Genomic DNA, 27,594 nt, shown 5'->3' on the forward strand with positions numbered 1-27,594 from the left:
GCATAATTTCAGTTTCCCCACATTGCACTGGAGGAAGTTGTTTCGCATCCACTCAGATATTGCTCTCATCCCCTTAGAGAAGGCCGCCTGTACCGCTGGAGTGAAGTTGTTAAATGAAACAAGTAGCTGGGTGTCATCAGCATATGAAATGGGGATGAACCCATGAGCCCTCACAAGATTGGCCAAGGGAGTAATATAGATATTAAAAAGTGTAGGGCTCAAACATGAGCCCTGTGGAACTCCCTTGGACAACCTAGCGGGAGCCGATCGATACGAGCCCAGGTTAACAATCTGAAAACGGTAGGATAGAAATCTCTTCACCCATTGTAAAGCTGTTTTCCTTAACCCAGCCTCTTCCAGTCTGTTAGTCAGGATGTTGTGCGAGATTGTGTCGAACGCCGCAGGTAGGTTCAACAGCACCAGAATCATAGAGTGGCCCTTATCTAGGGTCATCCTGATGTTATCCGTGATCACTAGAAGAGCTGATTCGGGTCTGTATTTGGGCCTAAAACTGGACTGGGTAGAGTCTAAACATACCGTACGTTCGACAAAATTGGAGAGGTGGTTGTTTACATGCTTTTCCATTAGTTTGCTTGTAAACGGAAGGAGTGAGATAGGGCGGAGATTGGAGAAATGTGACCAGGGAAGTTTAGTATTCTTCCGGATGGGCATAACCTGGGCAACTATCCACTCCAGAGGTACGTGTCCCTCTCCAAGGGAGAGATTAATGAGGGATTGCATGGGATAGGACAAACTTTTGGCCAGGGAGGGAAGAATCCTAGCAGGAATGAGATCGGCAAGAGAGCCGGACTTGATTTTATTAATCAATAATTCAACCTCATTCAGCGAGATTGCGGGGAAGTTCTCCAATAGCTGAGGTTCCATGGGATTAAATTGGTTTGTGCCCTTCTGGATCTGCATCATACCTCCTGATCCAATGATTTTTCCATAAAGCAGTTCTATTTTTTGTGACATTTCTTGCAGGTATCACATGCATTTTTAGTTTGAGAATAGATACATTACTGTACTAGTGATAGAGGAGAAAGCCTGAGAAGAAGAACTTGACGAAAGAACATGAGAAGCTAGAGTGTCAACTGAAAGTCCTATTCATGAATGTTGTGGACTCGCCTGTGTGTCAGAAGACAATGTTGTTTCCATATCCAGTGGGAGATTTTGTCCTGATGTTGCAGTCTTAATCATGAGAAATGAATGAGAACTATGGACCCACGATGATGCGTACAGAGGGGTGTTACTTAGAAGACTCATGTGTTAAAACGTAGTGTTCACTTCACCAGACTTCAGACCATTTTCCAGAGACGCTTTAGGAGATCTCATTCAGAACCAGCACTGCCCCTTAAGAGACTACCTTTCCTTTGGACTCTGAGAGGTTTAGACCTCCATGCATACCTTTGATTTTTTCTAAGTGTGGCTTAAGCTGACACTCATTCCCAGACCCACAGAAGACTCTTGACCGAGCTTCTGCGATGCTGACACCTTCCTACCTAATTTTTCCTTGCCTTGTTCTAATATCCTTTATGGAAATTCCTTGATTTTTATAAGCTCCTTTAGGATACAGGACCATCCTCTTAGTGCGGACACTGATTTAGGAGATTTAGGTTACTCATGTGTAGACTAGAGAACTTTAGACTTTTCTCTGAGCATCAAATCCTAGGATCGCTCTTTTGTATTGCTGTGACTGACCTGCTTGTCTGTCTAATATTGGCCTGTCTAAATTTCTTCTGGATGTTGGGCTTACCTGTTGTTATTCTGTACCTTTAAGCATGGTGTTAAGAATTATGTACCTGAACTTGATTATCAATTTGTAATAAATCTTCATCACTATAGTTATCGATTCATGGCCCTTACTGTGTAGCCAAATGGGTGTCACTGTTAATTCATATTGATTGCTGAAATGCTAACGCTCTCGCCTGTGCAGATAAGAAACATCCATCGGAGCAGCACATATGGTAAGGAAAGTGGGCCCAGAAAACGCTGGATCAAGCGTGATCTGACTTCATCAAATCCTCCTACCTAGTGACACAAGGTGCAAGCAAGGGGTCAAGCAGTCTGGTTCTATTCCATACAAACAGTAAAGGGTTTCTAAGACAGTCTTCTCTGATATCTTGAGGTTGTCTCACTACTTTACCATTTTTGCTCATATTAATCTTCACCTGTGCTGCAAGAGGGCGCATCCTAGTTTTTCTAAATTTTGAAAAGCTGGTCTCATCTTTCACCAACATGCACTTGTTTGCGACTTCTTAATGACATGGTTAATGAATGCTCCCTTTTTCAGCTTATTGGGTTGATTGGAGGCCTCCTAAAAGGCTGAGGGGCCCCTGAAAGTTTTGGGGGGAGGGACACTGTGTGCCGTAGTACCTTCAGGGGCCTGAGTTATGCCCCTGCCAGAGGCTCTTGGAGGACCAGAGTTGTTGTGCGATGTCTATAGATTGCATCTGCTCCCAACTCATCAATGGTTAGTTCCATTGTGAGCCTGGAATATAAACAAACATTGAGCTGAGACTAGCGCATTCAGTTGTCGACAGTTGTGCATTACATGTTATATTAAAGCAACACTATGCCCATCTTTGGGCCGGTTCTTTTGTTTGGGCCCAAATTTCCTTGTGCTAAGATCATCCCAAGGAACAGACAGCAGCATCCAACAATGGTATTGCATTTTTCATGGTGAACTGTGGTGAAAATACAGTGCAAACCCTGTGCTAATGTATGGCATCATTTGGGGTGGGACACATGCTGGTTTTATCACATCTAGACGAGTAGAAATGTTATTTTTATTGAGAATGAAAAGAAAATACAAGAGAATATTAGCACTAGAAAAAGCATGAAACATCTAGGCGTATATTTACTAGGATGTGCGTATGTGCTTGTGTGGAGCAGCACAGTTTTGCGCTGCACCTGTAATCGTTTTTGATAGTAACCAGTGCTTAATTTGATTCGGTGGTTTCCAGTGCTCGGCACTAACATTTAATTGTCAACACCGTCACTTATGACAATTCTACACATGGTGGCGCTGCTTGTCTAAATTAGAGATGAGCACAACTACAGTTGAATTCGTTCAATAGCCATTACAAATGACTGGTATTCAAGCCATTCTCATAGCTTTGGCGACCTGGAATAGCCTAAATAGTCACACTTGTAGGGGGTGATGGTTAGTAGTTGTGCTGATACTGCCATTGGCAGTGCATGCAGGTTCAGTGGGTGGTGCAAGACGAGGGCCCTGGCACTTAATATTTTTACAAATTAAGCACTGATGGTGACTAAACCGCGCAATGGTTTCCATTGCTTTATAGGGCGTTGCAACGCTTTGTACAATGAGAACACCAGCACAAAACGTTAGTAAATAACCTCCTTAGGAGGCCTTGCTCATCAGGGATATAAAGCTATCTATATCTACTGAAGGTTTCATCAGCCATAGCTATTGACCCTGAAAAATCCTCTAAAGTGGCACTATTTTTGATATGGCACAGTAAAGTGATATTCCTCTGACCTAAAACCTGATGAAATCGGAAGCATCATCAGACCACACATGCCACTGCAATAAGAAATCCATCCAAAGTCTACTAAATTAATTTTCCTCTGATCTGCCCGAGATTGCACAACATGACTTCAGCAATGATAGTCCTGTTGTGCAATAGCGACCTTCTTGACACAATATCTGGAGGTTGTTTTATGCTGATCACTTGGAATATCAGAGCCAGAATATTTTTTTTTAAAATCCTTCCGTATCCCCAGAAAAGACCACCCCCAGCCTCCCCATGGAAAGGACGTAAGACTTATGAAGAAACAATTCTAAAGAGTTTCCAGGAAACACTCCGATGCACCATGCTATGTAAGATCAGCACCTTGAAGACTCACTGAAAGAAACAGCACTACTAACATGCACCCACCAGGGGCGTAATGGAGGCCCCCGCAACCCCTGCGGTGCGGGTTGGGGGACCCACGCCGTTCACCCCAAAGGGGGCCCCCTTGGGCTGGCCAGCTGCAAACAAATATTCAGAAGCATCAAGGCAGTTAGAGAATGTGTAATGGGGGCCCTCTGCATCTTACCTTGCAGGGGGCCCCATAGGTTTTGTTACGCCACTGGCACCCAGACAGGGACCGGAGGAACCAACCTAGAAACACCACCTATAAGACGTTCCTGGCAAGGTAGCTGGACAGGATTGACAGGCCAAAAAGTTTGCAACAGGAAATTAAAAATCTAATGCCAGAGTGCATGATTGCATAGGTGTCACACCAGGACCTTTCGTAGGTCTGAATCCAAGCAAAAGTGATGCTTTCAGCCAGCCCTCTTCAGGCACTGGTCTGTTGTTATGTCATTCACATTTTCTTTCACCCACTGCAGCATACAGAATGGGGCATTAGGTCGGCTCATTTCAGTCTCTGGCTAATTTTACTATGAGTGACAGCATCCCTCTCTTTCACAAAGTACACATTCACACACAAAGCAGCTCTTTTTTGTGCAAAAGACTACTTTGGCAATGTGTGCTTTTTGAGACAAACATTATTTTTGCTTTTAGACCAGCAATTCCCCCAACAACAGAGTTTTGAAAAACTACAATAAAACAAGCATTGACCAAGTCAAAAGACTGCTAACCAATGCCAGACATGGTGCAGAGACTTAAGGGTCCATTACGATGGTGGGCAGACTTTGTACGCCCGCCACCATAATGGTACACAGGACCGACCGCCAGAGGTGCGGCGGTCCCGCCATGGCAATCAGGATGCCACTGCCATGGTGGCGGTGGCATACCGCATATATTGCATTGTGGCGGGCGTTGCTGTAAGCAGCACCTGCTACAATGCAATATATGCATGTTGTGCATTGGCATGCACAACGTGACAGGCACCGCGCGGAGCCTGCCACCTTGTGTATGCTAATGTTGGTGGGTACCAACGTTCGGAGCCCTTCAGCCTGCATTGGAATGTGGCGTCCGGATTCCTTTACGACCGAGCCATTCCGATGGACTCGGTCGGAAAGGAATCCGACTCGGATTTCCGGATGGCTTATGACAGCTCAGAGAGCCTGTCCGACGTCCGGAAATCCTTCAGTACTCCGCCGGCCACCTCTTTACGACCAAGGGAGTACGATGGCAGTTTTTCACTGTCTTTCCGTGCAGGTGTTTCCGGCGCAAAAAGGCAGTCGGAAACTGTCTTTGGGGTTCCCCAGTAGGGCCCCCATGGGCGCGAGGCCGCCAAATGGTGCCCCTCTGTAGATCCCTGCACCAGGTGGCAGGCATCTTTTGATGCCGGCCACAGGGTGCAGGGATGAACCGCACCCCTCCATTTCACAATGCGGGCATGCATTACGCCCGGAATGCATGCTCCCATTGTGTGATATACGATTGCGACCGAACAGGGTACGGTCACATCGTACTTGCAGGGCAGTAACCGACGACAGTAGGTCAGTCGGTCACGGTTCCTGAGCGATGTCGGACGGACTCAGGTCCTTCCGACATCGGAATCGGGCCCATAGTTGTTAAAATGATCGATTTTTATATTTATGTTATGTATTTTAGTATATATTTTATATGTACGTGATGTGTTTTTTGTATAAGAATTGTTTGTATTTTTTATTATGCGTTAGAATTTTAAGGGCAGATTTACTACTTCTGGCGCATCTCTGCTAATCAGCAGGGATGCGCCAGAAGAGTTGCGATGCATCTGCCCACCCGTGCGCCACCACTGATGCGCAGCATTTACAATGCGGCGCACGGTGGCACACGGATGGGCAGATGCGTGTTGCATCCCCCATCGGAAAGGCGGCGCATTGCTGGAGTTGCGTCGCAAGCGCGACGCAGCTCCAATTGGCAATTAATTATGGTAATTGTCTAATTAATTTTAGGTGTGTGTTGTGGTATGTATAGGTGTAAATGGTGGGAAGTAATTTATTTTTAATTGATGATTTAATAATTAGTTGTTAAATAATTTTAAATAAATAATTAGTAAATAATTATGGTCACTTTGAAATTTGTTTTAGGTGTGTCTTGTGGTGTTTATAGGTGTAAAGGGTGGCAAGGGTAGGAAGTAATTTATTATTAATTGCTATAATAATTAGTTAATTAATTTAAATTAACTAATAAGAAATTAAATAAGGTAATTGTGTAAATAGTTTTAGGTGTGTGTTGTGGATATTATTGTGTTAAAGCATGTGTATTCAATGAATGTTTATCTTTTTTCATTCATAATATTTTTTTATTGATTATTAATTATGTTAATTATGGAAATACATTTAAATACAAGTTTTAAGTGTTTTTTTTATTGGTGTGGTGTTCTAGGGCAGGAAACAACATTAATACATTTATGTTTTACATAATTCTGTTAATATTTGTTCCTTTTAAATGATTATTGTTTTTAAATGTATTGATTAATTTATTTTATATAATATTTGTAGCTTTTTGTTATATGTAATTTCTATTATAATATGTGTTTTCTTATATGTTTAATATATTTAAATGTATATTTTCAAAATATTGTTTATTTATTTTTATGATTTATTTTTTCCCATTGTTTAAATGTTATTAGTAATTTTTGTTTCTCTGCAATCCAGCACTTTCCCTACTGTTGCACTCTTTGGAGTGGGAAAAGTAATTTGTACCCCTCCGCTATCCATCACTTACCCTACTGTTGCTCTCACTGGAGCGGGAATAGTAAATTTTACCCCTTTGCTATCCAACATTTTCCCTACTATTGCATTATTTGTGTGTTTTAATTTTTTTAAATAATTTAGGGCCAGATGTAGGTAAATTTTATTTTACCACCTCTTAAATACCGCATCATACCGACTCGGTATTTAAGAAGTGGTAAAATAAAAGTACCGAGATGTAGGTAAATACAGATGTGCATTTACCGATTCGGAAACAATCGGTATATACCGATGCGGTAAATACCGACCGGTAAATGCCCATGCATTCCTATGGGCTTTGAAGCCCATAGGAATGATTGGGCATTTACCGGTCGGTATTTACCGCATCGGTAAATACCGATTGACACAAGGGTGCAGGGGGTGTCACTTTGACACCCTCTGGCACCCCCAAAAGAGGCTCGGGTGCCATGTGGCAGGCATACCTGCCCTAAGGGCAGGTCTGCCTGTCATATGGCATAGGTGTGCATGCACACATGTGCAAGCACACCAGAATCGGTATTTTACCATCAAATAGTATTTGATGGTAAAATACCGATTTTTTAATGCTTGTGGGACTCAGAAGAGTCCCACCTACATATCAATTTTCCCTATTCCGTAAAAATACCGACTCTGTATTTTACATAATCGGTAAATTTACCTATCGGTAAATTTACCGAGTCTGTAAAATACAGGGCCCTACATCTCAAATTGCATTTACCGGTCGGTAACGGCCGAATTCGGCCGTTACCGACCGGTAAATGCCTACCTACATCTGGCCCTTAATGTTTTAAATTATTATAGAATGTTTTTTAAATTTTAAAATATTGATATATATATGTTTTAGTTTTATAAAATTTTAAAGTTTACAAATTAAATAATGATAATATTTAAACATATATATGTATAACATATTTTGTTTCTGTGTTTATATTTAGTTGACATGTAAAATAATTTTAATTTAATATGTAAAAAGAATCATATTATCTATACTACTATTATAAAAAGAGAACTGTGTCCTTTGAGCCAGGTAAACTCGAAAAGTACACCACCAATCGCAACACCCAATACAGCGTTGGAAAGGGGGGGTCCAGTAGATGGACATAGGCTATAAAAAAAATAAAAATAAACGTTATTTAAAAAATAAACAATAAAAAAATGTAGTCCCTAAGAAGTAGCGCCGGCCGTGTGTGCTAACAACGTGCGTGCTGACATCATCGGAGGACAGGAACGCGAGGAGGAGAGGACAACAGCGCGGGAGGAGCGGAAAACTTAGCCAGACTGGAGGGAATGAGGTATGTGAACCGCGGGGAAGAGCGGTGAAGTAAGGTGGACTGGAGCGGAATGGAGGACAACAGCGCATGGAGGAGCGGAGAACGTAGCAAGACTACAGCGCCAAGAGGTATGTGAAACGCGGGGAGGAGCGGTGAAGTACGCGGGGAGGAGCGGTAAGTGAGGCGGAATGGAGCGGGATAGCGGACTGCAGCGGGGCGTGTAGACTGGCTTGGTGTAGTGGGGGGCGGTGAAGTGAGGCGGACTGGAGCGGGATAGCAAAATAAATGATAGGTTTTAAAACGGCTTTCACATTTGGTGCAGACATTTAAGTGAGAGTAGTGGGGGCGGTGAAGTGAGGCGGACTGGAGCGGGGGCCTGGGTTTGTGCGACTGGGAGCAAGCGCTGAGGTAAGGTGCACGCAAGCCTGAAATGTTGCCCCCAGCCCCCTTCTGCCCCGGGCAACGCTGGGGCGGGCTGCTAGTTTAATATATTTTTTATAGATTTTTAATTCAATATTTTTTACACATATATTTTTTACTTCGATATTTTTGAATCAATATTTTTGTACCTGTTTAAGTATAAGGAGTTGATATTTTTGCATTCTATATTTTTACTTTGATATTAAGAATATCGATGTATGTTACATCGATATTCTATCAGTGAACCGCCAGACATATTGGCTTTGACAGTGATTGTTTATTTTCCCCTTTCTTCCGCACCCTTCTACCCATATATGAGTTTCTATTAAAGAAGGCTTTATATATTTGTACATATTTTAATATTTTGTTATGGCAAAAGGCTTGCAGTAGAAATCATACCAAAATCAAATCAAATCTCTGGACAAATATAAACCTTCTCTCCTCATGGCGTGCTATTTCCTGGGCAATAAGATTGATAGGTCTGACTCAATGAAACAGAGTTTCCCAAGCTCTTTTGAGTTCCTACTTGGGCTGAGATCATATACAAAATCAGACGTTTTTCCTGTGCACTGGACCTATTTGCCAACAGAGGGGACACTTTTCTTTCACTGTTATATTACAACTTGAGCAATGTGGGCAGGCAGGGGATGTGTGTCCCCTCTTTTAGTTGGTGTGTGGATGTCAACAGGGCTGGTCCCCTTCTAATCTGATTGTAACTTTTCTCCACATGATCAGGAGCATGAAAGTACTTGACATCAAGATAATTCCACTCCAGTTTCAAGGAGCCGATTTCCTCTGCTTCAGCTCGTGTTCATCTGCACATGGAGAATCCTTCCATTCTCCTCCTCTTTGTGATAACCGGAGATGTCTTTCCTTCAACTTCAGCGAATGAGGATATGGAGCCTGAAACATGGTTATACAAAAGGGGATGATGGACGGAGCGTTTGAACAAATCAAACACTCACCCCAGTCAACTCATCTGGGTTTAATCCATCACCATTCTTTAGTTCACTCAGCCACTCCAGTTCAGACATGGCTATATGCAAATCAGTCTGATCCTGTGCCTTATGGGAACAGTCCAGCCCGAACTGCCAAGCCATGTCTTCCCTGGACCGGAAACAAGCATCCTGGGACCGGTTTCGGATTCATAATCCTCATCAGCCAGGCTATCTTGAATCCAGTGGCCAAGTGAACAAGGGACTCACGTCTGAGTATACCCTGCCACACTTAGGGCGAACAAAGCGATACAAAAGGGGATGATGGACGGAGCGTTTGAACAAATCAAACACTCACCCCCAGTCAACTCATCTGGGTTTAATCCATCACCATTCTTTAGTTCACTCAGCCACCCCAGTTCAGACATGGCTATATGCAAATCAGTCTGACCCTGTGCCTTATGGGAACAGTCCAGCCCGAACTGCCAAGCCATGTCTTCCCTGGACCGGAAACAAGCATCCTGGGACCGGTTTCGGATTCATAATCCTCATCAGCCAGGCTATCTGGAATCCAGTGGCCAAGTGAACAAGGGACTCACGTCTGAGTATACCCTGCCACACTTAGGGTGAACAAAGCGATACAAAAGGGGATGATGGACGGAGCGTTTGAACAAATCAAACACTCACCCCCAGTCAACTCATCTGGCTTTAATCCATCACCATTCTTTAGTTCACTCAGCCACTCCAGTTCAGACATGGCTATATGCAAATCAGTCTGACCCTGTGCCTTATGGTAACAGTCCAGCCCGAACTGCCAAGCCATGTCTTCCCTGGACCGGAAACAAGCATCCTGGGACCGGTTTCGGATTCATAATCCTCATCAGCCAGGCTATTTTGAATCCAGTGGCCAAGTGAACAAGGGACTCACGTCTGAGTATATCCTGCCACACTTAGGGCGAACAAAGCGATACAAAAGGGGATGATGGACGGAGCGTTTGAACAAATCAAACACTCACCCCCAGTCAACTCATCTGGGTTTAATCCATCACCATTCTTTAGTTCACTCAGCCACCCCAGTTCAGACATGGCTATATGCAAATCAGTCTGACCCTGTGCCTTATGGGAACAGTCCAGCCCGAACTGCCAAGCCATGTCTTCCCTGGACCGGAAACAAGCATCCTGGGACCGGTTTCGGATTCATAATCCTCATCAGCCAGGCTATCTTGAATCCAGTGGCCAAGTGAACAAGGGACTCACGTCTGAGTATACCCTGCCACACTTAGGGCGAACAAAGCGATACAAAAGGGGATGATGGACGGAGCGTTTGAACAAATCAAACACTCACCCCCAGTCAACTCATCTGGGTTTAATCCATCACCTGAAACATGGTTCCCAGTGCGCAGTCAAGTAAGGTTACAATTAAGGGCCCGATTCCGATCTTGCTGGGGAAGCCCTCTGGCCGACTCATGCCTGTAGAGCTTTCTAACCAACTTGGGCTCCTGGGCTCCGAGCGACAGAGTACGATGCGCTGCAGCGCTGATGGACTCGGACGCTTGGAGCCCCATTGAAGTCTATGGAAGCCTGGTGTACGTGGTGTACATAGGCTCCAATAGAAAAAAATGCACGTCTCGGACAAGGCCGCCCCCTGTTGTGGGCACGCCTTGGTCCCACCCGCACCATGCATGCAAGTGTAAGGTGACCCTTGGGACCCCCCCAGTGATCGAGTCGTAGGTCCCCGGGTGAAGGGAGGTCCACTACAGACCCCCAAAGTCTGCTTCCCAGAGCTTTTTCGAGTTGGAGGGTCTGTGTCGATCCGGCTGCTCGACATGCGCATCATACTTGGTCGCTCTGGAATTGGACGCATTTCATGGTGCGCGTCGATGAAGTTGGAGTCATCCAGATGGCGTCGCTGACGGGCACGAGTCGGTCAGAGCATGAGAGGATCCTCGTATCATACTTGCTTGCTCTTAAAGCAGTAGGAGTCGTCCAGAAATCGCGTTTACAAGATGGAGTCTCTCCTGACGGATGCCGTCGGGAGCCCCTCTGAGCAAGATCGGAATTGGGCCCTCTATATCAACTTTCCCAGAAGCCTTGAAGTCAAATTCTCACCAGTGTTTCTTTTTCTGCTCCTGGTGGTCTCCATGGTCTCTGTTTTGCAACCATATGAATATTTTAGATTTCCTCAATAGGGGGGTTTCTATTGGACTTGTTTGTAGTCCTTTCTGAGAGGCACCTTGCACAAGTTCTGAGTCCGTTGAGCAAACATTTCACCTGTGGAATCTTGTGTTTGAAGGCGTATGAAAGGATTTGAATTTTTTAACGCTGTTTGCTCTGCCTGCTCTCTTTCTGGTGCACAATGTTAATATCATCTCAAAAATATTGTCAGAAACAAATATAATCAAAAAAATTTAATGTTTATAATAATATCCTGGTACTGTATATGGTAGATAAGAATATATATTTTTTAAATGTCTAATAGCTATATAGTTGTATATAATTTCAATTTTGTATTGTTTTGTAGTGTTTTATGACTGTGTGTTTTAAGTTATTAATATGTTAATTTTAGTTGATTGTAATTTTTCAATAGTTGTTTTTGTAATATTTTGAGAGTGTTGTTTTTGAGTTTATTTTAATTTTTACATTATTGGTGGGTTGTTGGGTTTGGTAGGGTGGAAGGATATTTAAATATATAGGGGGCCATTAGGATGACGGGCAGACTTTGTCCATAAGGGCGGTGATCCCGTGGGGGGTATTAGGATGCGCCCGCCACAGTGGCGGGCGCATCCTGCAATTTTAGCATTGTGGCGGGCGGTGCTGAGAGCACCGCCCGCCACAATGCTAAAAATGCATGTCGTGCATGTGCATGCACAACGTGGCAGGCACCACGCGGTGCCTGCCATGTTGTGCATGCACCTCCATGTGTCTCCCCCACCCCCCCATCATCTTGGGGGCCCGCTACAGGCCCCCAAACTGAAAGACCGCATGCCTCCCGCCTGCATCCTAATATGGATGGCGGTGTCTAGCAGACACCGTCACCATATAAACCCTTGGCGGAAAAGCGGCGCACGGTGTTTCCGTCCGCCGCGGTCCTCCCCGCCATAGTAATATGGTGGGGGGGAAATGGGTGGCAGGCGGGCAAGGATGTCGGGCGGATCGCCACCGCCCGCATGGCGGTGGCGATCCGCCCGACAGCCTAATGAGCCCCATAGTTTTCTTTTTTTTTTTTTTTAAACCATTTTCATTATTTTATAATATAGAGAGAACATAGGGCATAACGTGATCATACATTACAGTTATATCATTCAGCCTTCGGGACATGGAAATCAAGAACAGAGCTGGCGACTACACAAGTAATCCAAAAGGACGGGAACGTTGGCACCGTATTAATTAATCAATGTTTCTTATCACCCCCCCTCACTCCGATTCATCCTCACTTTCCAACACTGGCGGCTCACACAAATATCCCCGGTACTCATTCCATGCACCCCATATTTGGATCCACTTCCGCGGGCACTTCCGGTGCAAGTACACAGCCCGTTCCGCCAACATTGCGGAGTCTAAATCCTTGCACCAATCTCTGAGCGTTGGCATCACCGGGGATCCCCAAAATTTGGCTATGTTCCTTTTAGCATACATGATGCCCAATGTCATCCAATCCTGCGTATAGCGCGTTAAGTCGTTTAGCTCCCAAATATTCAGCAAACAACACCCAGGGTCCGGAGTCACTGATACCTTTACCACTTGCGACATGGTCCTCATGACCTTGGCCCAGTATGTAGTCATTAACGGACAGTCCCAAATAGTGTGAAAGAAAGATCCCTCCTCCCCACATCCCCTTAAACAAAATTTATGCGTGGCTCTCCCAATCGCATATAAGGTAGTCCTAGTGTAGTAGACCCGATGCAGTATCTTAAGTTGTACAAGCCTAAGTCTAGATGCTATAGCCACCTCCCTAGGGGAGGAGAGCGCAGTCTGCCAGTCCGCTTCATCAAGCTCTCCCACCTCGTGAGCCCAGGAATCTTTAAGTTTCAGGGTAGGGTCAGGGCAATTATTAATAATCTTACGATATACAAAGGATGTCGCTTTTTTGGGCATATGCTCGTAAGGAGCATGTCTTCAAGTGGAGTGGATTCGGGCACAACAGCACCTGGACGGATGATCGAACCCAGGGCATGACGTACCTGTAACTAGCGAAATCGCTCCGTGAGGGCTAAGTCGTATTGCGTCTGAAGTTGTTCAAATGTCAGAATGTTGCCCTGTTTCCACAGATCTCCAACCGTTGAGATCCCAATCAAATCCCATATCACAAAGCCTTTAGTGTGTCTCAGGTTGCCCAGCTTCCGAGACGACCAAAGTGGTGTCATGAGAGTAAGTGTGTCCGTGCATTTAAGACGGGTCTGAGCCACGTACCATAGCTTGACTGTATGCGCCGTTGGGCCGAGCAGGGTTGAAGCGCTTCTTTTATCATAGAGCGCGCCAAGCACACCCGCCCCACCCAGGTCATATCTATCTGCCTTGAATGCCGGTTCTTCCTGGGGGGCATGCAGCCAGTAATTAATAATCTTTAGCTGGGCTGCCCAATAGTACAATTGAATATCTGGGAGGGAGATCCCCCGTCGTACCAGCTTCTGACCAATTTCTGTCGCGATATACGGGCCGGTTTATTCCCCCAGAGGAGGCTCGAAAGCATTGCCTCTATTGACTTGAAATACTTCGGGGCGACGGGGTAAGGGGTATTCTCAAGAACAAACAGCAATCTGGGCAATGTCATCATTTTATATAAATCCGCTTTACCCAGAAGCGTCAAAGGCAGGGAGCACCAGTGTTTAACATCTGCCCGGAAGCGGTCGAGTGGGGGTTCTAAATTATGACGAAAAAAAGCGTCATAATCAGGTGTGATCCAGATCCCTAAATACTTTAAGGGTTCATCGGTAATCCTCAGGAGGCAGTCCGCTGGGAGCTGAGGTGCGGGACCCTTCAGGACAAACAAAACCGACTTGGACCAGTTAATGTTCTATCCGGAAACCCGCCCGAAAATCTCAAAAATATTAAGGAGCACTATAACGGAGCGCCGTGGGAGGGTCAAATAGAGAAGAATATCGTCCGCATATAACGATATACGGTCTTCCCACGTAAACGTCCAATTAAGGCCCCTCACCATTGGGTCCCACCGGACCCAGGCAGCCAGTGGCTTGAGCACCAGAGCGAAGAGTAAGGGCGACAGCGGGCATCCCTGGCGCGTTCCCCGGCTAAGCGGAAAGTTTCTGGAGATATGGCCGTTTGCCACTACGTGCGCCAGGGGCTCAGCGTAGAGGAGTGCCACCCATGCACAAAATTTAGGCCCAAAACAAAGATGTCGGAGGACTGCGAATAAGTATGGCCATTCCACCATATCAAACGCCATCCGCGCATCAAAGGACAGAATAACTGCAGGTTCTGGGAGACTCGGTCCCGCGCCATTACTGCGTGTATTAGGCGCAAATTGAGGGCAGTGCTTCTATTAGGCATAAACCCAGATTGGTCCGGGTGTATCAGTGTCCCGAGATATGGAGTCAATCTTCTTGCTATCATTCTAGCCAAAATTTTAGCTTCAGCGTTGAGAAGAGATATTGGACGATATGACGTGCATTCATCCGGGGGTCTGCCAGCTTAGGAATTGTAATTATCGTAGCTATTCGCTGATCCAGCGGTAGTTTCCCCTTATCCAAACTGTCACGAAACATTGCATGGAGGTATGGAACAGTCACTTCCGCTACTCGTTTATACAACTCAATTGGGATCCCGTTTGGTCCCATAGCCTTACCCGATTGTAGCGAATATATTGCCGCTGAGACTTCGTCTTTTGTAAAGTCAGAGTCCAGGAGCTGAGCCTCCTCCTCTGACAAAGAGGGCATACGTATGTCTTTAATATAGGTCTGGGCCTCTTCCGTAGTCATATGTGATGTAGACGTATAAACCTGTTCGCAATTGTCCGCTGTGCCCTTTCTTTCTTATCGAGCCATGCCAAAACTTTGCCCGTCTTATCACCCTGCTCGTAAATAGTGTGCCTGGTGGTTTGAAGACGCAGCCTGACCTGCGCCTTCTGAAATTCGGTGACCTCGCATTATTTGAGGCACAGATTATGGGCCGTCTCCGCAGTAGGGCTGACCTCGTGTAGGTTCTGGAGCGCTATAAGTTCCGCTTCCAGCACCTCAAGGTCATTCTGCATCGCCCGTCTGTACCCCGTGATGGAAGAAATTGCCTGCCCCCGTAGCACCCTCTTGTAGGCCTCCCACAGGACACCAGGAGACTGCACTGAGCCCAGATTATTTTGAAAGTATTGCTTTGTGCTCACAACAATATCTTTCCTGATCGCGGGAATCTGTAGATAGCCGGGGGAAATGGGAAAAATGCGCTTACGCACTTTTGTGTGGGGGGTGTAGGTCAGACTGACCGGTGAGTGATCCAAGATCCCCATCGGGCGTATGTCTATGTAGGTCAAATAAGGGAGACTGTCCGCCGACACAAAGAAGTAGTCAATACGGGAGAGACTATTATGTGCCCCTGATTCAAAAGTGTAACCCCGGACCCCGGGGTGCCTATATCTCCATCCGTCTACTAGCCCCAGGGCGTCCAAGAACCCACACATACGGGAGTCACTCGCCCCTGTCGTTCTGCTCGGGTGACGGTCCAGTGCTCCGTCCATGACTGCATTAAAATCCCCCCCCCCCCACAATGAGTTCACCTTCCGGAAGATTCAGTAAAAATGCACTAAGGGCTGGAAGGGTCACAGAATGGAGAGCAGGGGGAGCATACACTGACACAACATTGAATCGTCTCCCCTCCCACTGACACGTTATAGCAGCAAACCTCCCAAGAGCTTCCTCGCGCACCTGGTGTACAATTAAAGGAAATCTCTTCCGTACTAGAATACCAACCCCTCGGGAGCCCGTGGAGAATTCTGAGTGTGCTACTATTTTGTACCCCCAGCGGTCCAAGGCCCTGCAGGTCGATCCCACCAGGTGTGTTTCTTGAAGCAATGCTATAGCCGGTGCTGTACGTCTCAAATATTGCAACACCAGTCCCCGTTTAATCTTATCTCCCAATCCACGTACGTTCCAAGTAACAACTGTCAACGGGGGCACAGGATTTAAAGAGGGGACATCAGCAGCGTCCTCAGTGCACATCAATTCCCGATCCTCCATTACCATCAATACAATGCTCCAAACCATTCTCATCCTCACACATCCCGCTCGTCATAGCAAGTGATCACAGCCCAAAATTGAAACTTGAAACAAAACCCAAAAAAATCCCACTAACCCACCCCACAATCCTAGATCTTACTAAATACCCATCCCGCAACTCCCAAGGAGCGCCCCATCCTCTATCACACCCCCCCTCCCTGCTCCCCTGCCCGTGGATGTAGAACTACCCACCCCCCAAAATGGCAGAGTGCCTCTACCCCCCCAACCATGCTGAAGCGCAAATGAGGGGAATCTAACCCCCGTCCACTAGCGATGAATATTAGCGACTATTCAACACAGCCCGATAAACAAGGAGACGCCCTTAATAAACCTCATAGCATATCTTGGCAATCAATAAATCAAACATATCACACCTCTTCCATACTAGTTTTCTGTTTTTTGAACATTTTTTAATCCTTGTAAAATTCAATTGGTTAAATATGAATAATAATGTAAGTTATTTATATATTACTTTGAATTATATTATTAAAGGTATTTATGTTTTTAAATTTGTTAATTATGTTATTAGTATTCTAATCTGTTTAATTAATTATTTAATGCTTTTTAAATTGTTAAATAATGTTTTACTTTTAATTGTATAATTTTATTATTTTAATACTTATTTAAATTATTTAATTGATTTAACTGATAATAGTTTTTATTGTATGCTTTTGTTTTTTAAACATGTACTATTTGTAATTTTTGTGTTGTGATTTATTTAACTCTTAGGGGTCTATTATGATGTAGGGCATTTGGGCTGGTCGAGGGATTTGTGGCTTGGACGAGAATTCTGTACAACCTCTCGACTGCCAGGGTTCGTACGGGGGGAGTGATTTCAGAAGCCTGCCGTGTAGGCAGGGGGACGAGACAGGGATGCCCGCTGTCTCCCCTCCTGTTCGCTCTAGCAATAGAACCACTGGCTGTCCATGCAAGATCGGGCGGTATTACAGGGGCTTAAACGGGATGGGACAGACACACTACATCGCTCTATACGCAGACAACGTTTTAATGTTCCTCGCCAATGCTTATGAGGAGTTACAGGGTGCCCGAGAACTGCTGGCCAGACTAGGGTGGACGGCGGGGCTCAGAGTCAATTGGAATAAGTGGAGTGCCTTTTCCCGGTCCGTGGAAATAGAGGCAAACCACCAGAGGGACTGGATGTGCGATGGGAGAACAGCTGCTTGCCTTATTTAGGAGTTAGAATTTATCATGAGACTTCTGATTTGTTTGAAGGCAATATAGGACGGGCACTGAGAACTACCAGGAGCAACTGACTTTTGGGAGACCCTACCTCTTTCAGTAGCGGGGAGAGTGGCACTGCTAAAGATGGTAACCCTGCCCCGACTACTTTACTATGTTGGCTCACTGCCTCTATGGGTGCCTAGAAAATATTTTACCCAATTAAACACCATGGTTACGGGTTTCTCTGGGGCTCTGCGAGACGTAGAGTGGCACTTACCACCATGATGCGTCCGAAGCAGGAGGGAGGGTTCGCACCCCCTGATTTTGAGGCATATTATCACGCGTCCCAATTTCAATGGTTCACAAAGAGGATGGCAGCGAAGCTGGTACAGGGGAAGACCAAAGGGGCATTGACCCGGACCTCCGCCAGCTCTCGCGGACTCTTCTCCAGCTGCTGTTACGCGAACCAGCGGTCCCAGGGGACCTGTGGGTGGTGTGCCAATGTTGGAATCGTGCCAATAGGAGAATTAAGGCGGGCCTCTCTTATGCCCCTGAGATTCCATTATGGCTCTGTGAAGCGTTGCCGCAGGGAGGAGATTGGCTGAGGTTACGGGACTGGGAAGATCTGGGGATAGTTACTATTGGAGACCTCTATGAAGATGGCACTCTTATACCCTTCTAAGACCTTATGGAAAGATTTGAAGTGCCCAGGCAAGATTTTCTCTTGCACGCGGCATTGACGGCAGCCATTCGTAAACACTGGAAGAAGGGGATGGTGGAACCGCCAACCTTTCTCCCCTGCCAATATGTGGTCTCTTCAGCGGGGACGGTCAAAGCAGTTACCTGTCTGTATCGGCGAATTACGCAGGGGTTCAGAACTCCATTAGAGGGGTTGCGCGGTAAATGGGAAGCGGACCTGGGGCCACCTATAGGGGAAAAGCCATGGGAGGCACTGATGGAATGGGCGTGGAAATGCTCTAGAAACCGAGATTTCAACTAATACAGTTTTATGTGTTCCATCAAGCGTATCTCACCCCTCACAAAATTAACGAGTTTTTCGTATTCCGTACAGCCTGCCCATGGTGTAAACTAGAAAGTGCCACATTTGTACACATGTTCTGGAAATGCCCACTGCTACACGGGTTTTGATGGGATGTCATGACCAAATTAGGTGAGGTAACGGATAGAGATATTCAGCAGACCCCGGGTTTTTGCCTGATACACTGGTTCCCCCACACTGCCCGTAATAAGGTTACCAGTACATTTATAGATTTAGGATTAGTCCTATCTAAAAGAGAGATTACTAACCATTGGAAGGCGAGAACTGCACCTAATACTTCACAATGGTTACGAAAATTCATAAAGTGGGCTGACTGAGGGGATTTTTAGACTACAAATGGCTCAGAGAACTAATAATGAAAAATTGTTGGAAGCGGCTAGGGCATGGGTAGTGATGGTGGACATGCTCAAGAGCCCAACAGATGATGAGGACTGACCCTCTGACAGGGGAGACCCGCTCTTGTGAACTAGAACGTTGCCTTGGCTGAACAGGAAGTTGGGTATTGAGAATGATATGGGAGCATCCCCCTAAATGGAAGCTTACTTCCTGACACTGAGATTCCTATTGGGCTATAGGAGTGAATGAGGGGTGCCACAGTGGGAAACGGGGTAGAGCAACATGTCTGACGGGGAGGCGGGTGGGCAGGGCTTTAGGGCTTTAGGGGGAGGAGGGAGTTGTTATCCAGTTAACCTAGTGATTGCTGGGGTGAACCTGAATATGACCAAGACTAGAACAGTAAATCTTTACCAAGTTCAACAGAATTGTAGATCGCAAATATCCTAGCTATGCAGACCAGGTGGGCAGTTACAGGAACAAGGGGGGAGAAGTGGACATGGGCGAGGAAGAAATGAAACGATTGTGATATAATATTTGGTCAAGATGTTAATAAAGATAACGTTAGATGCACTGTGCCCTCAGAGTGTTGATGTGAATGCACTTGTAGTAAATGAATAAAATTTGTTTACAAAAAAACAAAAACAAAAAAATGATGTAATGCGGATTGACGCCGCCCACTTGGCGGTGGCGATCTTCCCTGCATCATCCCCGGACCGCTTCCCATTTCTCCCCACCATATTATGATGGCACGGGGGACCGCGGCGGATGGGGACACCGCCAACCATATTAGGATGAGAGCGGGAAGCAGCCTTTTGCCGCCACGGAAAGTCATGCAGATTCCTGGGTTGGGGACCTATAGCCGGCCCCCAGGATGTTGGGGGGGCAAATGGGGGGTACCTATGGCACGCCCCAGCATTTGTATGCACAACGGGGCGGGCACCGCACGGTACCTGCCACGTTATGCCTCCAAATGCACACAGTGCAGCCACATCATTGTGGCGGGTGGTGCTGTGAGCACCACCCGCCATAATGTTGTGCATTGGGGATGCCACCGCCACTGTGGCGGTGGCATCCTAATTACCGGTGCGGGACTGCCGCACCACTGGCGGCCGGTCCCAGCCCCGCTAGGGTGGCGTGCGGACGTAAGCCTGCCTACCATCCTAATAAGCCCCCTAGTATCATTTAATTGTATTATTATTTTTTAAATAGTTTAGTTGAATTTTGAGTTGTCTACAGAAATACGTTTTTGAAATAAATATGTAACTTTATTATTTGTAATGAATATTTATTTATTTTTTAATTAATTTTTAATGTCGTGATTTTTAAGTATATGTTATAATAATTATTGGATATGTTTTCAAAACTTTCCCTACTGTTGCCCAGGTTGGAGTCAGAATAATAAATCTGACCTCTCTTAAGCACAACGTTTTCCCTACTATTGCTTTGATTGGAGTGGGAAAGATGAATCTGACCTTTCTTAAATCCAACCATTCCCCTAATGCCATGTAGATTGGAGTGGGAATAGTTAATATGATCCTGCAAAGTCCAGTGCATTCCCTACTGTTGATTAGGTTGGAGGTGAAATAGTCAATCTCACAGCTTTAAAGTCCAATACTGTTGCTTAGAATGGAGTAGGAATAGCAATTATGAAACCTCCATAATCCAACACTTACCAACTGTTGCTTAGATTCTACTGGGAATAGTAAATCTGACCTGTCCAATGTCCAACACTTTTTCTTCTGTTGTTGTTCAGATTGGAATGGGAATAGTAAATCGGACCCCTCTAGAATGCAACGCTTTCTCTTTGGTGGCTTAGATTTGAATGGAAATAGTACATTTTGGACAAGATGTACAAGCACTGGAAATAACGATTTCCAAATTGTGATTTTCTCCGAATCGCAATTAGGAAATTACTATTCCTAATGTATAAAAGCTTTATTTTAAAATTATTGATTTCTAGTGGGTCCCAAATCTTCACACCTTTTGAATATTAATGAGGTACGTTGCAGTCAGCAACCCATTAGGAATTAAAGATATCACTGTGGTGGTGGCCTGCTGGAATCAGCGGACCACCAATGGATTTGATTGCTTTTAAATAAAGCATTTTTTTCTTTTTTAACATGCAGCCTGTTTTTCTTAAAGGAAAACAGGATGCGTTTTTTAAAAAGCGCAATGTTTAACTTCATCTTTTAGGTTTAAAGTCAGTTTATCGGTTTTGTAGAGTAAACGATGCAACCAATTTCTCACCTACATCCGCAGACCGGTGAGATACAGGCAGATGAAAGGGCAACAGACGGAAAGGAAAATAAACAAGGTAGATGAAGGAATGGGGGAGGACAGTAAAGGTATAGATTGAGAAAAGGGGGTGAAATTCATTTGACAACCCTAATTAATACAGTGATTGAAATGTCTGATTTGATGGTTTTGAGTTACTCCTTGCTTCTAGGCCTCAGTGTCTCAGAGCTCCTTGTTGGTAAGGCAGAAGAACAGCAAATAGGCTGGGTAAGTCAGCTTCCGGAACTCATGGGATAGGAACTGTATGCAAGGCCCCAAAACTTTATCAAAGTGTGGTAGTTTGCAGTCTACATTGCTGTCAATTTTGCCATGCCCAGGAGCTCCCATAGCTTATGCAGCCAGTCGAGCCGTGTTGGTATTTTATCAGTTCCCCATCTGGAGAGCATGACTTGCTTGGCTGCACACAGGGTAAGTGTGATGGCCTGTCCTCGAGCCAAATGCAGAGGGTATGTCAGGGAGTTGGGGAGGCCTAGGAGAATATAGCTGGGAAATCTAGAATGGTCAGTGTCGTACATCTCGTCAATGTCATGCAGAACGTCCGTCCAGTATTGATGTACCTTGGGGCAGTCCCACAAAAGGTGTGTCAGTGAGCCTACGTGTCCGCATTGCCTCCAGCAGTCAGAGACTCCTCCTGCTTCCATTTCTAGCTGAGGTGTAGGGCCAATAATGTGTGATTTTAAGCAGTGTCTCTTTGCCCAATCCACTGCAGGTGGAGGTGTGAGAACATTGTAAAACATACTACAATTATTTAAGGGTAAAAGCGTGCTTGCATTCTGATTCCCATTGCCTCTGCGGCGGGGATTTATTGTGGCCAAGGGAGGTGGTGAGGAAAGTGTAGATATCTTTTGTATGTGTGGTGAGTAACGAGCCAATGTTCAAATGGTGTAAGGGGTCAGCTGGCATGAGGGTGTTTTTGAGGTTGTGTGACCCAGTGGCCGATGGTGAAATACTGCCAGTGCTTGCTGGAAGTGAGACTATAATTAGATAGGACCAGTTCAAAGTCCATAAGATCTTTCTGGTCAAATAGGTCCCTTGCTCTTTTACAGTTGTCATGTTGCCACTGCAAGAATGCATTTCCTTGAAGGGCTGGAATAAAGGCGGGATTACCTATGATCGGGGTCTGGGGTGAAATGTGAGTAGAACGTTGTCATTATCCCTGTACATTATCCCATAACCCATCGGGTATGGCCTCTCCAGGATTGTAGGTCGGATCAGGCAGTAGAGAGGGACGCGATGTAGTTGCATTCCGCTTTGCATTCCGGTGTGGAGTGTATGTGCAGTCCCAGATACCTAATTCCTTACATGACCCAAGTAAAGGGGAAGAGCCGCTCAAGCTCAGTTTGGTCTATTTTGGGAATAGTAAAATTGAGGGCTTCTGATTTTTGGAGGTTCACTTTAAAGCCAGACGCTCTCCCAAATTCCTCGATCTCCAGCATCAGAGGAGGTAGGGCAGTGAATGGTCTCATGATGGCTATCATAACGTCACCTGCATATAAAGTAAGCTTATGTTCCGTACCCCCAAGTTGATGCCTGTGATAGTAGGAGTCTGTGTATCCATTCTGCAAATGTCTCTATAAAAAGGGCAAAAAGCAGTAGGGACAAAGGGCAGCCTTGCCTAGTGCCACAAGCAAAAGGCTGTGTCTCCAGCTCGTTGGTTCGAACCGTCACCGTAGGTCCAGAGTAGTTGCTTCAAATCCAGCACTGCAACTGAGTGCCAAGACCAATCTTGGCCAGGACCAACTGGAGGTATGGCCAGTGCACCCGGTGAAATACCTTTTCTGCATCAACCAATAATAGGAGCATGGCATGTGAGAGCATTGGATCTTATCTAAGAGGCGGCAAAGATGTATGGCATTGTTGCTGCAGCTCAGTGGTGTAATAAAGGCCCCCACAGCCCCTGCTGTAAGGGGGAGCCCCTGAGCTCCAGAGGCCCCCCTCAGCACAGTACTCTGGTGTGGCAGCTCCTGACTGAGTCCTGAAGGGGGCGCCCTCCCTGTAGTTTGCAGCAGAGCCCCCTCAAGTTCATTACGCTAGTGCTGCAGCCCCTCTCAGGTATAAACCCAGCCTGGTCGGGGTCCACTAAACCTTGCATGTATGGAGCGAAGCAGGATGCTAAGATGCTAATGAAGATCTTGGCATCAACGTTTCTCAGGGAGATGGGATGGTATGATGAGCAAAACGCAGGACCTTTGCCTGGCTTAGACAACACTATATTAGTGGCCGCTTTTATTGTGTCCCAAAGAAAGCCAGTAGCACTAAAAGAACTGTCAAAATGGGAGTCAGAGTGGGCGCAAACACTTTATAAAAATCAAAGGAATAGTCATCTAGGCCAGGTGCTTTACCTGACTGCAGACACTTCATGGCTTGAATGGCTACATTAGGATGGATGTCTTTATCTAATTGTGCAGCACCATCACCGGGAATGCCCGCCAGTATGGCCTGTACCAGATCAAGAGTCTCAGCAGTATAGAGGATGGAATAAAAATGCTGAAATTCTTGGGCAGTCTGCTCATCCAGGGACACCCTATCGCTCTGAGATCCCTAGATTTTGCTATTCTCTGTCTAATGGCTTGGGCGTGGAACTGGTGTGCCAGCAAGCGACCTGCTTTATTACCCCCTGCATATTTTGTTTACTTCGCATGAAGAATGCATACTCTGCCTTGTCTGTATCAAGGGCCTTAAGCTGTTTGCGGGCTGCATTACGTTGATGTTGTGCTTTATAAGAATCAGAATGCTTATGGGCTTCCTCCAATTCCCTCATCTGACCCTCCACAGGGGATAAACAATCCCTATTGAAGCGGGATGCCATAACAATAAAATTACCATGGACAACAGCCTTCGGGTTGTCTCATAGTAGAGCACTGGGGGTGTCAGGTGTATCGTTAGTTTCTAAGAAGGCTGAGATGGTGCCAGTGATTTGGAATATGTTGGAGTCATTTGTTTATAACTTATGGTTAAGCCGCCAGGTGTGATGCTGAGGTGTAAAGTGAGGAAGGCGTATTGCAGATGGAGATAGGTGAATGATTGGAAAGGACAGCCACCCCAATCTCTGTAGACTTTGTAGCCATCGTGAGGCGGGGGAAGTAAGAAAGAAGTCTATTCTGGCATGTGACTGATGGGCTGCTGAAAAAAAGGCGTAGTCCCTCACAGCAGGGTGATTGATGTGTTCACCGCACATCTACCAGCCCCACATCTGCGAGCCACTGATGACTCGCTGGCAAGAGCGCCCTGGTCTGACCAGTCCTCTGCATGGATCTATCTAGGGGTGCGTCCTGAACAAGGTGAAAGTTGCGCCTATGGAAGTGTCAACATCTAGAGAAGCCACCACACAACCCACAGCATCCAAGAGAAAGGCCTCTTGGTGATCATTGGGAGCATGAATGTCTATGTCTTTACAGCAATGCACAGAGACAGGAGTCTGCCATGTAGTTCTTCCTGTGTTTGGAGAACCCGTCCCGGAAAATGTGTGACCAGTAGGACCGCCACCCCCACCCATTTCCTCTGGCCTGAGGAGAAGTAAAGGGATGGAAGTTGTTTCCAGTCTGATGGGAGAAGTTGTGTTTCTTGAATGACACTATGATTGCAATTGGATATTTTTGAATCTCAATTCGACTACATGTTTCTTGAATGAAGCCGCTATGATTTAAATACGTGACTTCTCAAATAAACACACCTAAATGGAACATTGATGATTAATACTTTTTGCATATTACATTGGCCACATTTGTTGAACTTTGTTTGAAGGAGAATTCCTCTCCACTCAGAGTGCCATTGGAAGTAGTGCAGGTGATTCCTGCACTCCCCCAGTTCTTTTGACCAGTAGGACCGCCACCCCCACCCATTTCCTCTGGCCTGAGGAGAAGTACAGGGATGGAAGTTGTTTCCAGTCTGATGGGAAAAGTTGTGTTTCTTGAATAAGACAAAAGTCACACGTGGCTTCCTAAAGCAAGGAAAGAAGCGCTAAACGCTTTACTGGTGCATTAAGGCCTCTAACATTTAAGCCAATGATATTAATCATGTAGTAGTGTATAAAGGAGGGCTAAGGTGGCAAGAACAGCATGTGCACACTTGTGGTCCCAACTGTTCAGACTAAACAACAGTACCTGAGGTAAGAGTTGCCAAGTCAAGAGAAAACGTGTAGAACAATAAACAACTCAACTAAGTTGTTCCCCTCCTGGGAACAAGAAGATCACTATACATGGGGTCCATGTCGTCAGCGGTCGAGTGTGTTCGCAGTCAGATGGAGGGATGGGCGGGGCGCCGCCCAGAAATACGAAGCATTATTAAGTGGGGGACTAAGCAGCGGGCCATCCTGGGCCTCAACAAGGCCTGACTAGGAACCAACACCGGCCCTGGCAAACTGCTCCGCCTCTCCCCCTGGGTGGGGTAGGGGGGTGTAGTCGAGCTGTTTGCAAGTGCCGGTTTCGGACAATTTTGTTACTGGGGGCTGATATTTCCGACCCCCGTAACATAAACGGCCTCCGGGGGCTCAAAACCGGACTCCACCCTGGCGGTCCACCGGGAAAATGCCCGGTGCCCACTACGGCCAGTCCGGCCCTGGGCCTCAACCTGAGGGACCACCATGGCGGCAGGCAGTAAATCGGGCACCCAACAGAATGCTAACATATTGTTCATGCTTAAGAAGTGGTTGCGATGCACTCTAATTTATCTGAATTCAAATCAAAACATTTGAACAGTGTTGCAAGTAACAATTAAGAAATGTTTTAACTAACTTCGGGTGCACGCTATGGAAAGGGCTCCACCCAAGCCCAATGCTGAATGAATATAAGAGAACCTAGAACTGTTGTCCTAGCCACCGCATGCAGCACTGAGCCCTAGGGCTACCATGTAATTCTGTGAATCAACATTCCGTAACAGCTCAAATATTAATTATTCAACTGAGAACTCGAAGAGTCATTTAATATTTTTTTAATCCAGTTGATTGCGGATATGAAATCCTTTTCACAAATGTTGACTTCACATTCGTATGGTCCGGCTGGAGAGTTACTATATTCACTTCTCTGTGTCCAATCAAATAAACCCTCGTTTATTTCAGGTATAAGAACCCTTCGTCAGGGTCACTACAATTAAGAAATGATACATTGTTTGCTCATTGGAAGTATGTAATTTGGCGCATTATACAATTCTACCCATAAATCAAGCATAGTGAATGGTAGGGAAATGGATGTGAGAATTAGCATCCGTATCAACTAACTCCTATGAAAAAGTGTATGATGAAAATGTATTTTAATCAGCGAGAATAGAGGTGGAAACTCCGTCAGATTTGCCTGTCCCAATATGCAGCGTTATCTGATGGAAGAAGAACCATTCCGTGAAAAAGTGATGTTAATGGACTACCTATCCCATCATGCAACGTTTACCACAGGTGAAAGAACCATTGCGTTAAAAAGGGATGTTAATAGGGTAGAATAAAAACCCTAAATGAGATGGATAATCATGACCGTGTGTTATTTAGAATTAACAGTCTCCAGAGCGCCACACATACTTTAAAACCATAGGGTGGACTCTAACATGAGCCAGTTTCAGGGAACATGCCATCATGGGTCCTGTACTTCTTGGGAGTTTTCCTCAAGCATTAGGATGGATAAAAGGATGAGGAATTAAATGGTAATGTACAATTTTTGCGGAATATGTTTATCTGTTAGTCAGTGTGTGTGCGTATATACACGTGGATTTTCTATAGAGTGAACCTTGCCAAATGGGAGTGGAACGCCAGAAAGAGTCAAAGACAAAGCATTGAGATGTAGTGTTCTTTAAATAGGTGACTTCAACATGTTACTAAATTGGAGCAGCAGTGGGGAAATCCTAATGTACTCAGGGATGTTGTTCCAGATCCTGGATGCACAGATGCAAAAAGCAAGCTGCCTTGTGTTTTTCTTTCTAACACTTGTGAGTCTACTGTGTTATGCTGTCCTGGCTGCAAGTGCTGATGATATTAAATCAGTTTACGCCTTCAGACTGCTATAGTAAAGGCTGCACAAAAAACGAAGTCTCGTTTTCCTTGAGAGCTATCAACACCTGTGCTGATGAACTTGCAGGCTCATTTTTGCACATCATTGTCTTTATTAAGATTAGACCAATCACTTGTTGTACGTTGACTTTTGTAAACTACATCCGCACAGCTGCACCTTTTGAATTTAGAAAAATATTTTCTTATCGTTTTGTCATCTGGTTGCTTCTGACTTTAAAAAATGACATCCTGTTCCCTGGC

The sequence above is a fragment of the Lissotriton helveticus genome, chromosome 1_1 (genome assembly GCF_964261635.1).
Source record: "Lissotriton helveticus chromosome 1_1, aLisHel1.1, whole genome shotgun sequence".
Lineage (NCBI taxonomy): Eukaryota > Metazoa > Chordata > Amphibia > Caudata > Salamandridae > Lissotriton > Lissotriton helveticus.